This window comes from Gopherus flavomarginatus, chromosome 2 (assembly GCF_025201925.1).
Source record: "Gopherus flavomarginatus isolate rGopFla2 chromosome 2, rGopFla2.mat.asm, whole genome shotgun sequence".
NCBI lineage: Eukaryota > Metazoa > Chordata > Testudines > Testudinidae > Gopherus > Gopherus flavomarginatus.
In genome coordinates, this window is record NC_066618.1 from 296,640,362 (window position 1) to 296,659,277 (window position 18,916).

The window sequence follows — 18,916 nt, forward strand, 5'->3', positions numbered from 1 at the left end:
GTGATGGAGCACTGGAATGGGTTACCTAGGGAGGTGGTGGAATCTCCTTCCTTAGAGGTTTTTAAGGTCAGGCTTGACAAAGCCCTGGCTGGGATGATTTAATTGGGGATTGGTCCTGCTTTGAGCAGGGTGTGGAACTAGGTGACCTCCTGAGGTCCCTTCCAACCTTGATATTCTATGATTCTATGATATAGAAAGGGGCAGAAATGATCTCCATGTTTCTTTAACCCAATCCTTCCATCTACACAATAAATCTGAGCACTAGCTTCCCTGCTCCCGTCTCCCTATTTCCAACAGCATGATATGACTGTAAAGCTATTTGATCTCCATAGACGGCTCATGAGCTCTCGCTTGTGCATAAAAAGTTTTTTTTGATGGGATTTGGCATTATCTTGACACTTCAGACAAAGGTCTTTTTGAAACAACCACTGCATCTGAAAGGCTGGCTTCAGCACCTGTGTGTTAGCAGCACCTGTGTGGTAGGAGAAAACCGTTCTCCCTTAATATGTGAGCAATGGGATGAAAGGCACTCTGTCATTACCATTATAATTTATGATGCCAACCAAACTGGGACTGACGTGTGGAGCGAACGATTTGATCTGCCTTTGGATTCATTTCTTCTCATTTCCATTTTTTTCTGTAGGGCTGGAGAACAGAAGGACGTGGCTTTTCATTGAATGGCTACGTAGGTGCGCTGCTAACACCTATTCTGGGGGCATTGGAAACTAGTCTAAAAAGCAGTAACACTTTGCATCCTTGTACCACTGAAAATATCAAAGCACTTTAATGTTGATTATAGATCTGAGCGGTAATCGGAACTGCGGGAACTTTTTACATTTCTAAATTATTTTTCATTCCAACTCAGAATGAAAAGGTGATATATGAAATTTTCCGTGGAATGGATATAATTTTTTTTTTAAAAAGAATCCCCCTGCAAGCTACAAAGGTGAAATGTGGAGTTGTAATAAGACCGAAGAGAGCAGCACACTTCTGTTCAAAGGCCTGTCCTGAATCAGGCAGGAATGCCTATACGCAGTGTTACTGTGGTTGCGTTGGTCCCAGGATCACAGAGAAAGCTCATCTCTCTCTCACCAACAGAAGCTGGTCCAATAAAAGATATTACCTCACCCACCTGGTCTCTCTAATTGCACAGTTAACAGATAGATTGGCATGAATGTCAAAGGGATATCTCACAAGGTAACACCATCGTGGTCCCACAGAGCCCACACTCAACTTAAACCAGGCCCTTCACTGTTCATTGTTTATCAGTACAGGCTCTGTTCTGTTTAGGTTGATATTTTTGACCTTTTACACATTTTAACAGTTTTCTCTCTCTCATTGTTCATCTCTCTGGCTCTGCATTTACATTCCGCTATGCCCAAGCATCCTTCACGTATTCTCGTGAGCATTTCAGCTTGTAAAATCTTAGGCACGACCATTTTGTTTCTTCTAACCAACATGTCATCAAGAACCAACAGTTCTGCTTTGAACCGGAAATATGGACTTGGTATGTAATATCCTGGCCACCCTGTGGCAATAGAATTAATTACCCTCTGTAAAATCTCAGCGTTAGCAAATTCATTCTACTTCCTTTCTGAGACTGGATAATTCTGTTGTATCGGGTTGACATGCACATCTCTGTTTCTACTTCAGTTTTATCAAATGCTCTGGACAATGTGTCCCTTGCATCCTCTTCCACGAGCGCTCTTTGTATCAGCCCAAGGGTGTTGTCAGGTAGGTGTGTGTACACTCTCTCCATGTGCTGTCCCAGCCCTGTGCAGATAGTTGCTTCAGCAGACCGTGATAGCACTACCCAGAAAGAACCAGACTCGGTTCAGTGACAAAGGCACTCGGCCAGATTTATTGCCCTCAAGACACCATCCTGGTGTCCTGGCTCCATGGTTACAGGCACACTAACGCACGAGGGCCCTTTGGCAAGGCACGTCTCAGTCAGCACCGGGAGTCTTTGCACCAAAGGTTCAGGTGAAGTACCCAGACATTTATAGACTGAGACAACCAGACAAACAACTTACCTACCACCTTATGTGTTTCATGACCTCTGCTTGTTACCTTCCCTTGTATCATGCTCCAGTTGTTTCAGGCAAAACACTCTCTTATCTGGTGTTATGTCAGGATATTACATAGCTTGTCTTTTGAAGTGTGTTTTCACACCTACCCAGTATCTGTTGCTTCTTAGGAGTGCCTGTGTTTTACCATCACTAGCAATACTTTTGCTGAGGTCATACATTGGAGAGTGAACTTGTAAACATCTATTTTAATCCATGGCCTAACTTTGATTCACAGCCTCTAGTTCAAGCCTTGGGTCTTGCGCCTAGCCCAGTACTCCAGGTTCCCTCTAGCTCTCTTACAAAGGGCTTGGCATGTTTTTAAACCCAATACAGGGTCTTCCTTCCCTTTAACTATGGCAGAGTGTAACAATTCTATTTGATTTTTTGCTTCCACTTCTAGTACACATGGATCTCTAGTAGGAATGAGTTCCCCATTATAAGCTTTCACTTTAACCTATTTGCTCACCTAGGGTGACCAGATGTCCCGATTTTATAGGGACAGTCCCGATTTTCAGGTCTTTTTCTTATACAGGCTCCTATTACCCCCCACCCCCTTCCCGATTTTTCACACTTGCTGTCTGGTCACCCTAGCTCACCATGTGCCCTGTTTTCTTCTTCAACCTTTTAACACTAATATCTGAAACAACACTTCCCAGAGCATCAGTGTCCAGTGTGTAGGTCATAAGAGTTCCATTAGTCTCCAAAGAAAGTGTCCGTTTATCTGTTCCTTCCTCTTCAGATACAGCTCCTAGATGGAACTTCTTTCTGTGTTGCTGTCTGGGCTTTCTTTCTGGATTATTGCATCCGCATGCCTGCTTTGCTTCCTCTTCTGAAGTTGCTGATCCTGTCAATAACCTAATCCCAGATTTGGACCTTAGCGTCCAAAATATGGGGGTTAGCATGAAAACCTCCAAGCTTAGTTACCAGCTTGGACCTGGTACTGCTGCCACCACCCAAAAAATTAGAGTATTTTGGGGCACTCTGGTCCCCCCAAAAACCGTCCCTGGGGACCCCAAGACCCAAATCCCTTGAGTCTCACAACAAAGGGAAATAAACCTTTTCCCTTCCCCCCCTTCCCGGTGCTCCTGGAGAGATACACAGAAGCAACCTCCGTGAATCTAAGCAGAGGGCGTCCACCCTCTCTAATTCCAGTCCTGGAAACAAAAGCACTTCCCTCTTCACCCAGAGGGAATGCAAAGTCAGGCTAGTAAATCTAACACACACAGATTTCCTCCTGACTTCTTCCTCCCACCAATTCCATGGTGAGCTGCAGACTCAATTCCCTGGAGTTCCTCACTAAAGAAAAACTCCAACAGGTCTTAAAAGAAAGCTTTATATAAAAAAGAAAGAAAAATACATAAAACTGGTCTCTCTGTATTAAGGTGACAAATACAGGGTCAATTGCTTAAAAGAATATTGAATAAACAGCCTTCTTCAAAAGGAATACAATTCAAAGCACTTCAGCAACTATAGACATGTAAATAAAAAACAACAAACCATTTTTAAAGCAGGAAATAAAAAAATTCTTCTCTAGCTGAAAGAGATTCAGGCAGAAGACAAAGAACAAAGGACTCAGACACAAACTTCCCTCCACCCAGAATTGAAAAAATCCTGTTTTCTGATTGGTCCTCTGGTCAGGTGCTTCAGATACTTATTTCCAGGTGAAAGAGACATTAACCCTTAGCTATCTGTTTATGACACGCCCCCCAAATTGCAGACAGTGGGGAAGCTCACTGGCGGCGATTTTCTTCTAGAACGTTAAACTAAACAGATTAATACAACACATGCACCTTTACATATACCACTAAGTATATAACTAACAGACTTTTACATTTTAAGAACACTTTTCAACTACTGGATTTTGGGAAACTTTTACGGGAGAGTGCATTAGCTACTTTGTTAGAAGCTCCTGAGATGTGCTGAATTTCAAAATTAAAATTTTGGAGAGCTAAACTCCAACGAAGAAGTTTCTTGTTGTTCCCCTTGGCCATATGAAGCCACTTTAGCGCAGCATGGTCAGTTTGTAGCTGGAACCGCCGTCCCCAAACATATGGGCGTAGCTTTTCCAGGGCGTACACAATGGCGTAGCATTCCTTTTCACTGACTGACCAGTGACTTTCCCTCTCAGACAGTTTCTTGCTGAGAAATACGACAGGATGGAAGTTGTGATCTGTTGCTTCCTGCATGAGCACTGCTCCTATACCACGCTCAGATGCATCCATGGTTACTAGGAATGGCTTGTCAAAATCCGGGGCCCTGAGTACAGGGTCAGACATGAGCGTTGCCTTAAGTTGGGTAAAGGCCTTTTGACACTCATTAGTCCACTTAACTGCATTTGGCTGGGTCTTTTTGGTCAGGTCGGTCAGTGGGGCAGCGATTTGGCTGTAAAGTGGTACAAATCGCCTGTAGTACCCGGCCAAGCCTAAGAAGGATTGGACCTGTTTCTTTGACCGTGGGATAGGCCACATTTGGATAGCATCCACCTTGGCCTGTAGGGGGTTTATGGTTCCTCGACCCACCTGGTGCCCCAGGTAAGTTACTCTGTTTTGGCCTATTTGACACTTTTTGGCCTTAACAGTTAGTCCGGCCTGCCTGATGCTCTCAAAGACCTTTTCCATGTGTAGTAGGTGTTCGGGCCAGGAGTCTGAAAAAATGGCCACATCATCGAGGTAGGCAACTGCAAATTCTCCCAGTCCTGCTAGTAGACCATCTACCAGCCTCTGGAAGGTGGCGGGTGCATTTCGAAGGCCGAAAGGAAGGACATTAAATTCATACACCCCCGCATGGGTGACGAATGCTGACCTCTCCTTGGCAGGTTCATCTAGCGGTACTTGCCAGTACCCCGTGGTTAAGTCTATTGTAGAGATGAACTGGGCACGTCCCAACTTCTTTAATAGCTCATCGGTGCGTGGCATTGGATAGTTGTCCGGACGAGTTACCGCATTTAGCTTATGGTAGTCCACGCAAAAGCGTATTTCCTCATCTGGTTTGGGTACCAGAATCACTGGAGATGCCCATGCACTGGTAGATGAGCAGATTATACCCATCTGTAGCATGTTCTGGATCTCCCGTTCTATAGCAGCTTGGGCATGAGGAGACACCCGGTAGGGTGCGGTTTTAATGGGGTGAGCATTACCTGTGTCAATGGAGTGGTATGCCCGTTCAGTCCGTCCTGGGGTGGCTGAGAACAATGCGGCGAAGCCAGTGCACAGCTCCTTGATTTGTCGCCGCTGCAGACATTCCAGGGTGGTTGAGAGGTTCACCTCTTCCACGCCACCGTCTTTTTTCCCTTCGTAGTAGACACCGTCAGGCCACTCAGCATCATCTCCCTGGACTGTAAACTGACAAACCTGTAAGTCTCTGGAATAGAAAGGCTTGAGAGAATTAACATGGTACACTCTAGGCTTTAGTGAGGAATTGGGAAATGCTATGAGGTAGTTCACAGTTCCCAGGCGCTCTTGGACCGTGAATGGCCCTTCCCATGATGCTTCCATTTTATGGGCCTATTGCGCCTTCAAGACCATAACCTGGTCTCCCACCTTGAAGGAACGTTCTCTGGTATGTTTGTCATACCAGGCCTTCTGCTCTTCCTGAGCATCCTTTAGGTTTTCTCTGGCAAGGGCTAAAGAGTGTCGGAGGGTGCTTTGTAGGTTGCTTACAAAGTCCAGAATGTTAGTTCCTGGAGAAGGCGTAAACCCCTCCCATTGCTGCTTCACCAACTGTAATGGCCCCTTAGCCTCGTGACTATACAAAAGTTCAAACGGTGAAAACCCTAAACTGGGATGTGGTACAGCCCTGTAGGCAAACAGCAACTGCTGCAACACTAGGTCCCAATTATTGGAGTATTCGTTGACGAATTTACGTATCATGGCCCCCAAAGTTTCATTAAACCTTTCCACCAGGCCATTGGTTTGATGGTGGTACGGGGTGGCAACCAAGTGGTTCACCCCATGAGTTTCCCACAGTTTTTGCATAGTCCCTGCCAGGAAATTAGATCCTGAATCTGTAAGGATGTCAGAGGGCCAACCTACCCTGGCAAAGATGTCTGTTAGGGCCAGTCACACAGTGTTAGCCCTGGTGTTGCCTAGAGCTACTGCTTCCGGCCATCGGGTAGCAAAGTCCACTAAAGTCAGTACGTACTGCTTTCCTCTGGGTGTCTTTTTTGGGAAAGGACCCAGAATATCCACAGCTACTCGCTGAAATGGGACCTCAATTATGGGGAGTGGCTGGAGAGGGGCCTTGACCTGGTCTTGTGGTTTTCCCACTTTTTGGCATACCTCACAAGACCGGACATACTTGGCAACGTCCTTGCCCATCCCCTCCCAATGGAAGGACTTCCCCAACCGGTCCTTGGTTCTGTTCATCCCAGCATGGCCACTGGGATGATCATGGACTAAGCTTAAGAGCTTCCTCCGGTACTTAGTTGGAACCACCAACTGTTTTTGCGGCTGCCATTTTTCCCGGTGTCCACCAGAAAGAATTTCCTTGTATAAAAGTCCTTGGTCTATAACAAACCGGGATCGATAAGAAGAGCTGAGAGGCGATGGGGTGCTCCGTGCCGCCGCCCAAGCTTTTTGAAGGCTGTCATCTGCTTCCTGCTCAGTCTGGAACTGTTCCCTTGAGGCGGGGGTCACCAGTTCTTCCTCAGACTGTTGACTTGGGCTTGGTCCTTCTGGAAGCGATGTAGGTGATGGGGTGGTTTCCATTGCTGGTGAACCGCTCTCCGCTGGTGCACCTGAGGGTATTTCAGGCTCGGGCTGAGCCTTTTGGGTATGGCTGTATGTTGCTTCTGCCAGTTCTGGCTCGCTGGCGCCCTCTGGCTTTGAGTTTGAAGATGTGGTTGCAATTGCTGGTGCTGGTTGCTGTTCCAGTTCCGGGCCTGGGACTGGAGGTGCTGTGGCTGTTTCAGTGGTTGGCATGGAATCCGGGTCCACTACCTCTGTCTGGGTCTCTGCTAACACAGATGGGGCGTCTGTGGACGGCTCATGAACAGGAATGGGTCTGGAAGCTTGCCTGGTTTGGCTACGTGTAACCATTCCCACTCGCTTGGCCCACTTCACCTGGTTGGCCAAGTCTTCCCCCAGTAGCATGGGGATAGGATAATTGTCATAGACTGCAAAAGTCCACATTCCTGACCAGCCTTTGTACTGGACAGGCAGTTCAGCTGTAGGCAAGTCTACAGCTTGTGACATGAAGGGGTAAATTGTCACTTGAGCCTTTGGGTTGATGAATTTGGGGTCTACAAAGGATTGGTGGATAGCTGACACTTGTGCCCCCGTGTCTCTCCACGCAGTAACCTTCTTTCCGCCCACTCTCAAATTTTCCCTTCACTCCAAGGGTATTTGAGAGGCATCTGGGCCTGGGGATCTTTTGGGTGATGGTGGTGTAATGAATTGCACTCGGATGGCGTTCTTTGGACAGTTGGCCTTGATATGTCCCAATTCATTACACTTAAAGCATCTTCCATCTGATGGGTCACTGGGCCGAGGTGAGTTACTGGAGACTGGTGAGGTGGAAGAATAGGGCATCTGTGGCTTTAGTTGGGTTGTATGTGGGGTCTTTGGCTGTCTTCGGTTGTAGGGTTTATGGTCGGTGTGCCCCTTGGGGTATTCGTTCCCCTTGACCGTAGCTTTCTTGCTTTCTGCCACTTCCATCCATCTGGCTCCAATCTCCCCCGCCTCAGCGAGATTTTTGGGTTTTCCATCTTGTATGTACGTGTTATGTCCTCAGGAACACCATCCAAGAACTGCTCCATTTGTATGAGGAGGTGCAGTTCTTCCAAGGTTTTAACATTGTGTCCTGATATCCAGGCCTTATAATTTTTCCCAGCGTAGTAGGCGTGTTTGGGAAATGACACATCTGGTTTCCACTTTTGGGTTCTGAAACGCCGACGGGCATGATCCGGGGTGATCCCCATTCTGTATCTGGTCTTGGTTTTAAAAAGTTTATAGTCGTTCATGTTCTTCTTAGGCATTTCAGCTGCCACCTCTGCTAAAGGTCCACTGAGCTGTGGCCTCAATTCTACCATGTACTGGTCTTCAGGGATGCTGTACCCAAGACAGGCTCTTTCAAAATTTTCCAAGAAGGCCTCGGTGTCATCACCTGCCTTGTAGGTGGGAAATTTCCTGTGCTGTGGAACAACCATTGGTGCAGGGTTGTTAGGGTTGGCTGTGTTTTGCTTAGCCATTTCTAATTCCATGGCCTGTCGGTGGGTCTCCCTCTGTTTTTCCAACTCTCATTGGTGGGCTGCATTGTTGGCTTCTTTTTGTTTTTGTAGCCTTTCCATCTCTTGTTTGTGAGTTGCCTCATCTCTGGCCATCTGTGTTCTGAGCAGTTCTATCTGTTTTTCCATTGCTTCGAGCTGTACTGCCTCTGGTTTTCGTGACATCTTGTTTTCTTGTGTCGGGGTGCCCTCCGGTGTTTATCTTCGGAACTGCAGGCTCTGTTGCCTCCTGGGGTCTGCCTAGCAACCGTGCCTTTTTCCTTTTCTTCCTTTAGCTAATTTTTTTAATGTAAAGTAAACCAGAAAAACCACTTTATTTGCATGTGTATAGTGCTGGTAATGACTCTCAATGGGAGTGCTATTGTCTGACAAAAGACCTGTTTGTCACAGCTTAATGGTTCCTTGCTTAATATGCAAGCCAAAAACTGCCAGAGAGAGCAGAAAAATAAATTCTCTCTTGTTCCCTTTTAAAACCAAACTGTTTCTCTCTGCTAAAAAGCTCCTAGCAGAGAAAAGAAAAATATAATATTCCTACTGGCTTCTGGATTCTATCTATCCCACCTCTGCCACCATGTCAATAACCTAATCCCAGATTTGGACCTTAGCGTCCAAAATATGGGGGTTAGCATGAAAACCTCCAAGCTTAGTTACCAGCTTGGACCTGGTACTGCTGCCACCACCCAAAAAATTAGAGTTTTGGGGCACTCTGGTCCCCCCAAAAACCGTCCCTGGGGACCCCAAGACCCAAATCCCTTGAGTCTCACAACAAAGGGAAATAAATCTTTTCCCTTCCCCCTCCAGGTGCTCCTGGAGAGATACACAGAAGCAACCTCCATGAATCTAAGCAGAGGGCATCCACCCTCTCTAATTCCAGTCCTGGAAACAAAAGCACTTCCCTCTTCACCCAGAGGGAATGCAAAGTCAGGCTAGTAAATCTAACACACACAGATTTCCTCCTGACTTCTTCCTCCCACCAATTCCATGGTGAGCTGCAGACTCAATTCCCTGGAGTTCCTCACTAAAGAAAAACTCCAACAGGTCTTAAAAGAAAGCTTTATATAAAAAAGAAAGAAAAATACATAAAACTGGTCTCTCTGTATTAAGGTGACAAATACAGGGTCAATTGCTTAAAAGAATATTGAATAAACAGCCTTCTTCAAAAGGAATACAATTCAAAGCACTTCAGCAACTATAGACATGTAAATACAAAATAACAAACCATTTTTGTACTCACAACTTGGAAACAGAAGATTAGAAAAATTCTTCTCTAGCTGAGAGAGATTCAGGCAGAAGACAAAGAACAAAGGACTCAGACACAAACTTCCCTCCACCCAGAGTTGAAAAAATCCTGTTTTCTGATTGGTCCTCTGGTCAGGTGCTTCAGATACTTATTTCCAGGTGAAAGAGACGTTAACCCTTAGCTATCTGTTTATGACAGATCCCCGTTGCAGACTTTGGCACAACTGTATTTCTTACAACTATTGCAGCGCTTACCAAAAGCTGTGCATTGTTGAGGTCAGAGTTTGTGGCCACATCCTGTGCAATCCTTGAAGCTGTTCCTTGAAAATGCTTGTGCTTTGCTTTGTTCACATTTATCTGTCTTTCGTTCTGTACTGACGTACCTTGCCAGTGTTTTTTCTCTTATGTCACTCTATCCAGAACTAGTGTCCTGTTTCCTTTCCATTGTTTTTATTCTGCTCAGAGGGATTTCTGCTGCTTTCCACAGCCATAGTGCTTTATCCACAGTGAGAGTCATATCGTCCGGCAGTCTTTTTTGCAGATTTGGATCTCTGATTCCAATTACAGTTTGATCCCATGTAACTGAATCTGTTCACTGACCATAGTTGAAGGTTTGACTTCTTAGTTTCAGTTCAGTTAGGAATTCTTCAAAGAATTCTCTTTCCTTTTGTCTTCTAAGGTGAAACTTATACCTTTCAAATGTTTCACTCTTTCCAGGTGTGCAAAACTCTTCAAATTTCTGCAAAATTCTGTCATAACTTGCTCTCTCTGCCTGACTTAGTTGCATGCTATTAAAGATCTCCACTGCCTCAAATCTTACACTGCTTAAGAAGATTGCAATTTTCTGCTGGTCTTCTTTCTCCCCACAGCCAGCTGCTTGCATCTGTTTGAATCTCTCCCAGTAGTCTGATGCGTTACCACCAGGGCCACCCAGAGGAGGGGCAAGTGGGGCAATTTGTCCCAGGCCCCCACGAGAATATAGTATTCTATAGTATTGCAACTTTTTTTTATGGAAGAGGCCCCCAAAATTGCTTTGCTCAAGGTCTCCTGAAGCCTCTGGGTGGCCCTGGTTACCTGAGAGTTTCCTTGGAGGCTTTTAAGTTTCTCCTTCTCCAAGATGACGCCTCAGGAGTGGCGCCAGGGGTTTTTGCTCCCTAGGCAGGGCTCCTTCTGTGCTCCTGGTCGTTGGCAGCAATTCTGCGGTGGGGATGGTCCTTCTGCACTCCTGGTCTTCGGGGCACTTTGGCGGCGGGTCCTGGAGCGAGTGAAGGACCCTCCGCAGAATTGCCGCTGCCGACCCAGAGAGCGAAAGGACCCCTCGCTGCTGAATTGCCACTGAGGGCGACAAAATGCCGCCCTCCCAAATCCTGGCACCCTAGGCGACCGCCTAGGTTGCCAAAATGGAAGCACTGGCCCTGTGACTCCTTTCCCACAGCCCTCTTTTCTCTGTCCTGTCTTCAGCCTCACTCTGGTACCCATATGCTATAGATTCCTAAGAAGAAGGCCCAGCCTGGACTCTTAGAAGTAAGGGTTTATTAGAACTAACCCACAGTTACATAACACAAAGGAGAGGCGTGTGCTCCTAGCCATGTATCTGAGGGAGCTGACTCTGGACTGCCTCCTGTTAGTTTTCACTAGTCCCAATCCCGTTCACTGTAACATTTGCTCTACTTTTAAAGGGATAGTACATACTCCTAACACCTGTGACCCAGGAAACTGAGGGTCAGTTCGTGGTTCTACCACAAGCCCTGTGTGGCCACAGGCAAGTCTCAGTTCCCCATCTATAAAATGAGGATGATACGTCATAGGGCCATTGAGAATGATCATGAAATGCTTAAGTGCATTTAAGAACCTAGACAGATAGTGATGGTACCATTATCTGCCTGGCCGACCAAAATGTCATTCGGGCCCATTAACTTGATTTTTCCAGGTGCCAGAGTGTAAACACTGTGCATTTGGGGCAGCCCAGCTTCCAGGGAACTCATTAGTAGAATTTAAAACCTGCCACAAATTAAAAGCCAGCGTGAGTTGGGTGTATTTTTGCTGCATTATATAAAAACTGGGATGGCAAAAATAATGTCCCTTGGCAGGACTCCAGGAGGCCAATGCAGATGGTTCTGTACAGTGAAGGGAAAAAGAAAAATAATCTTAAAGAGAACGGCAAAGTTCAGCAAGGGTAACGTAACTGTAGATTGGGATCCAGGTAAGGAGAAAGTCAACCCAGTGTAGAGGGCCTACGTACCACTTAGGTCCCACTTCCAGTCATAGGGAGGAGGTGAGCATGGGGAAGAGGATGATGAGAAAGGACGTCAATTTGGAAGCTGCTGTTAAATGTTCCACTTGCTACATTTTCTAACAAGCCCCTTTGTGCTGCGTCATGCTGCCCCTCACACTTGGGAGAAGCTCTCCATAAACATCTCCAAAGCCACCTCATTGTCCTCTTTCGCATCCCACTCCGTGCAGTGGTGCCTACCAAAAAAAAAAAAAAACCTTGACAGAGTTGGGCAGCTGGTGTGCTGAAACCATTGCCTATGCGCTGACCAGTATTGTCTCATTGTGCCCCCACCCCGCTTATCTGTATCCACCTCTTGCTTCTCAGCTTCTATTTAAATGGTAAGTTTGCTGGGGCAGAGAGCAGCTTTCTGTTCTGCGTTTGTACAGCACCTAGCACCATTGGGTCCTGGTCTGTGGGTAGAGCTCATAGGCATATAAATAATGAATAAATAATAGCAATAAGGTCTCATCTGAAAGCTAGCAGGTCCAACATGATATAGCCTTCCTCACACCATGATGGAGCAGTATTTTAATCCTAGTGAAAGGGAACAGAGAGGAAAAAGAGACCTGCCAACTTCTTTCCCTGAAAGGCAGTTTTCTTCTTCTCCTCAGTTATTGTTGCTACTTGCGGGTTTTTTGTTTCTGATATTTTTTTAACGTTCATCGTCAGCTGGTCTAAAGGGCTCATGTGCTATTCCAGCTATCTACAAACGTCATTAACATCCAACATGGACAATGATGATCACACATGTGGGGTGTGGGGAAAAAGAAACCCCCAAGTGCTGTGGATTCCTCTTCCTGCTAATAATGATCCATCTAAAATTTAACAACACTAAAGAACACTCATCGCAAAAGAGAATTAGTTATTTCCCCTCAGGTAATCCATCTCCAGGACACAATTTGGGGTCTGATTTGCAGAGAAACAAGCTTGTGGTTTGCTGTTTCCGTTCAGTGGAATTCCAAGCAATAATGTTACATGTGACGCTAACTACAAGGTTCGATTACTGGGAAGTTGTAAATGAAAATTGCTAGGCTGTATTTTAGTGGCAACATTTCTGTTGAATATATATATATATATATATATATATATATATATATATATATATATATATATATATACACACACACATATTCCCCAGGGTTTTCTGTTTTCATTGTGCTCTCTAGACCAAATTCTACATGGTTTGCAGAGACACAGAGAGACACTAAAAACCATGAGATTTTATTTAGGAATATAGGATTTATTGTATTCAATTAAAGCACAAGTCCATTTTTTTCCAGATCCTACCTCCAGCAGAAACCAGAATCCAGTATTTCAGAGGAAGGAAAGAGATCTTGGAGTCATTGTGGATAGTTCTCTGAAAACATTTGCTCAACGTGCAGCAGCAGTCAAAAAAGCTAACAGAATGTTAGGAATTATTAGGACAGGGATAGATAATAAGATAGAAAAGATCATAATGTTACTATATAAACCCATCGTACACCCACACTTTCAATACTGCATGCAGTTCTGGTTGCCCCAAATAAAAATATAGATATATTAGAATTGAAAAAGGTACTGAGAAGGGCAAGCAAGATATTAAGGATATGGAACAGCATCCATATGAAGGGAGATTAAAAAGACTTTTCAGCTTGGAAAAGATTAAGGGGGGGATAGGATAGAGGTCTATGCAATCTTGACTGGTGTGGAGAAAGTGAACAAGTGTTATTTACTACTTCACATAACACAAGAACCAGGGGTCACCCAGTGAAATTAATAGCCAGCAGGTTTAAAACAAACAAAAGGAAGTACTTCTTCATACAATGCACAGTCAACCTGTGGAACTTGTTGCCAGGGGATATTGTGAAGGGCAAAACTATAATGGGGTTCAAAAAAGAATTAGATAAGTTCATGGAGGACAGGTCCATCAATGGCTATTAGTCAAGATGGTCAGGAAAACAACTTCTTGCTTTGAGTGTCCCTAGTCTCTGTTTACCAGAAGCTGGGAGTGGATGACCAGAATCATTCAGTGACTGCCTCTTCTGTTCATTACCTCTGAGGCATCTGTCACTGGCCACTGTCGAAAGACAGGATACTGGGCTAAATGGGCCATTGGTCTGACCCAGTATGGCCGTTCTTATGTTTCAAGCTGAAACTATATTGAGAAAGGCGACGTGGGAAATTTTCATAATGAAATCCAAAGAGTTTGGGGAGTGTCTTTTCCTTAAGTTGAATGGAAATTCCACAGAGATTTGTGAACCTTTTAGTAAAAGCTCTGTTGAGATTTGGTGAAATTAGGGACAAATTTTGAGCAATCTTGGACTAAGCTGCATGTTAATTTCTCTCTGGCTTCTGCAGAGAGCTATAGCAGTAGCATTTATTATTTGAATTACAGTAATGCCTACAGGCTGGAACCATAGCCAGCCCTATTGTGCTAGGTGCTGTACATACCCACATTAGTAAGCGATATTTCCGCCCCCCCCCACCCCAAAAGAGCTTACGGTGGAAAAATTCAAGACAGACAAAGAGTGAAAGAAAAGAAATATTATTAACCTAACTTTTAATTCCTCCATCACTCAGACGCTTTCAATGAAGACTGAAAGATAGATGCCAGGGCAACAAAAAGTTGTTGGGCTGGATGCTAGAATCACTGGGTGTGGTTCTATGGTCTGTACAATTTGGGAGGTCAGACTAGATTGTCATTATGGGCCTTTCGGGCCTTAAAATCTACAGATAATTTTACAGGATGTCTGTTGCAGAGCTGCAAATGGAACCCAGAAATCTTGAATTCTTGCCCATAGTCTTCACCACAAAACTACTCTGCCTCTTGATATGTTGCTTGGGAAGCCATGCAAAACTCAGCCACGTGGCTTCTTTTCCCACCCGCTAACACAAAGCATCCGGCAACTGGAACTGATGTCCCTTCACTTTGACCTTTGGGGTTTCATTGTCGGTGAGTCTCAGGGCCTACAAACCTGCAAGAAGCAAAGAAAAGGTTCCCTGAACCATATGGGAACACAATGGTCAGACAAAATTCATTCCTGAACATGTATATATATATATGGAGATATATCTATCTCGTAGAACTGGAAGGGACCTTGAAAGGTCATCAAGTCCAGTTCCCTGCCTTCACAGCAGGACCATGTACTGTCCCTGACAGATTTTTTTTCAATTTCTTCCCCAGATCCCTAAATGGCTCCCTCAAGGATTGAACTAAACCTTGGGTTTAGCAGGCCAATGCTCAAAGCACTGAGCTATCCCTCCCCACAAAGTCCTGGTTCAATTTGGAATGAAATCATGCATGAGAAACATATATAGGACTAGAGAACCTGTGTTGGGTTCTTGTAACCTCTACAAGCAGACAGACGTCCTAGAAATAGGATGCTACATGATGAAGTAAGTGCAACCCCCTGATGCTAACCTGGATGCATTCATAGACTTCAAGGCCAGAAAGGACATTTGTGATCATCTTGTCTGATCACCTGCATGACACAGGCCACAGGGCTTCCCTGGATTCATTCCTACTTCAAGTCCAATAGTTGTGGTTGAACTAAAACACAGCTCCCAGAAACCCATCCAATTTGGATGTGAAGATTCCCAATGATGGCGAATCCACCATGGCCCTTGGTCAGTTCCAATGGTTAATTATCCTCACTGTTAAACAACTGCATCTTATCCCCAGTCTTAATTTGTTTAGCTACAGCACCTAAATTTGCCCCTGTGTCTGCCCTATACACATGCAAGTGAGTCTCAGAAGCCTGACGGTGGTGTGTTAGAGTGAGGTCTGCTTTAACTTACTCCTTCTTCCCTCCTTTACAGGGTAAATTGCAGCCACTTAGGGAAGGTCTGCACTTCGAGCTGGAGACGAAACTGACCACTCAGGTAGACATACCCGCACTAGCTCTGGTTGACCTAGTGCACTAAAAATAGAAGTGTAGCCATGGCAACGTGGGCAGCGGTAGGGACCAGATATGTTCTAATCTATACACCCTGACCTTTATGGATGCTTTGTGATTATCTGTGCAAATGCATCTAACAACGACTTGATAGGGAACATCCTCGGGCTGCCCCCCCTCTATGGAGGTAGCGATTCCAAGAATGATATATGAGATGAGTGTAGTTCTCATGCAGTCTATCCGTACAATGGCAACTCTATGTATGCGAGATGGCTGCCACCTTGGACCATTGCACTGGGGATTGAACTTGGCATCTTCAGAGACAAAAAACTTGACAGGGAGCCTAGGGCTCTCTGATACAGCTTGTAACAGACTCACATTCTCAGTGGATCGGGCACTACAGGGGACCTGTACCACACACTTCCCAGCGGGTTACATCTGGGTCTATCTACTGTCCGTACGCATCTCTCTCTTTCTCGTATCTGTCAGCGGTTTCCTAATGTGCCAATCTGTGCAGTGTTTTACGCTGTGCCCAAAATTAAGGCTTGCATTCTAATTAGCAGTTAAAGAACCTTGCGCTCATCAACACTCCTCTTGACACAGCAGTCATCTCAGCTACTTCAGCCCCAGCAATATATCACTAATTAAAAGAAAACACCAAACGGGTCCCCATGTGTTGGGTGCAGACAGCACGAGGCGGAACTGGAGTTCTCCAGCTGCTGTAGGGCAGTGGCACATAGCAGCTTCTGAGCAGCGTTGACAAGCCTTGAACGCCGTGCTTTTCACAGGGCCATGCTGAGAGGGAGAGATTTACAGATGTAAAACACATAATTGATCCCATTAATAAAATTGGATCCATGTTGCCACCAGGGAAACAGCTGATGGTGGAGGAGAGTGAAGAAACAAGTGTGCTGCAGAGTTTATCCTGGTCATGTTTTATCTTGCCTGGTGAATGACACAGCCTAGAGCTCTCTGCTGTCCAGACATAACATGATTTGTGGAGACAGGGCAATGCAACAGCCTTGAGAAATGCATGCATCATGGGAACAGGGCAGTGTGGTGATCGCAGGGTGGGGAGGGGGGCCAGAACCCCCACAGAGAAAGCTTGGGGACTCACCAGCTGAGGTGCAGAGAAGAGCACTGATGGAGGAAGGGTGACAGAGACTGGCTCCAAAACAAAGGAACAGCTTCACGGCAGAGGGAAGAAGGCCGTGATGAAAGCCACAAAGGACAGTGCTGGATGCAGGGAAAGAATTTAGAGGCCTATTGTATTAATTTTGGTGGAATAAATTGGCCCAGAAAGTTAAAGGTGTTACCATGACCTGCCACTGTACAGCATTAACAGTTTTAAACAAGGATTAGGGTTCTGAGTACAGAGCCCTGAGCTGGCTTAGTCCCATGGCAAACATATCATTAAAAATCTTCTTAACCTTTTAATAAACACACAGAAAATAAGTGTGTGTGTGGGGGGGGGGGAATGAAAGCATTTGAAGTGTAAAGTATTAAGTAAGGTTTTTGTTTTAACAGTATCCTTTATTCCCTTGATCTGCAGACAGTCTTCAGAAGGAAACCGTCCCTCTCTGACAGGCTTTTAGGTGATTTTAAAGGTGCTAATGACTTTTTGGAGGGAAAGAGAAGAAGGTGGTTGAGTGGGGTTGGCACTGTTTGTTCTTGCTAAAGTCCAATCCCATTTCCTATGAGACAAAACAAGGCAAACACACCCAGAAAGGGAGGGGAAATGCAACGTCTGTCTCTGGTGCTGACTTGGAGTCTCACTTCTGGAGAAACATAGGCAAGGCACATGGTCTTATTAGCCACTCTGAGATCTGGCAAACGTGTACGAAAGTCTCAGATTTCAGGTGAAGCCCATCTTGATTCAGCCATTAGCTGATAGAGGTGGTGCTGTCATCGGGGCCCGTTTGGCCAGAACACCTCTCAGAAGTAGGAGAATGAAGGAGGATCCTGGAGTCCCAGGAAATGGTGGAGGTGGCAGCTATGATGATCAAGTTTGCTCCTTTCCTGTCTCTCAGTCAGCAGTCATTGCCAGGCAGCTGGATCTCTTTCATCAGAGTCATTTATTTTTAGGACCCCAAAAGGGAAGTGGTAGGTGGAAGGGCCCATCCCCTCATTATTCTGCTTAACATTTAGGCCTAATTTCTGACACACCAGTTTTGGTCCATTGATTTCCAGGCCCACACTTCTCTTGTTTACAATGGATGTGTGACGGATTGGGTTACAGAAACCCCCTTGGGACGGCCAACTGAGGTGCTGAGACTACCTCTAAGCCCGTTTTCCCTAACAGCCTGGGACTTCAGAACCCTGTCTGGTTGTGCCAGACATGCTAGCCTGCTACAAACACAGACCCAGGTCTGAACCACGTTCCCCACAAGCTGCAGGCTTAACTGAAAACAGCTTAAGAAGTGTTCCTGTCTCCAACACTCAGGTACCCAACTTCCAATGGGGTCCAAACCCCAAATAAATCTGTATTGTATTGTATAAAGTTTATGCAGGGAAAACTCATAAATTATTCGTCCTTTATAACACTGATAGAGAGATATGCACAGCTGTTCCCCTCCCCCAGGTATTAATACATACTTTGGGTAAATTAAGCAAAAAGTGATTTTATTAAATACAAAAAGTAGGATTTAAGTGGTTCCAAGTAAGAACTGACAGAACAAAGTGAATTACCAAACAAAATAAAATAAAACATGCAAGTCTTAGTCTGATACAGTCAGAAAGTGATTACAAATGAAATCTCACCCTCGGAGATGTTGCAATAAGCTTCTTTTACAGACTAGCCTCCTTCTAGTCTGGGTCCATTAATCACTCACACACCTCTGGTTACTGTCCTTTGTTCCAGTTTCTTTCAGGTATCCTATGGGGGTGGAAAGGCTCTCTCTTGAGCCAGCTGAAGACAAAATGGAGGGGTCTCCAGGACTTTATATAGTTTCTCCTGTGGGTGGAAACTCCTCCCTCCCCCTGTGTAGAATCCCCTCTCAAGATGGAGTTTTGGAGTCACCTGGGCAAGTTACATGTCCATGCATGACTTAGTTCTCTACAGGAATGTTCCCAGGAAAGCTCAGATGTGGATTGGCACCTATCAAAGTCTGTTGTCAAATTAAATGTTTCTTGATTGGGCACTTACTGAGAATAGTCTTTTCTCAAGAAGCTGACCAAATGCTTCACTGGGGCTACTTAAAATTAAACACATACATAGCCAATTTTCATAACTTCG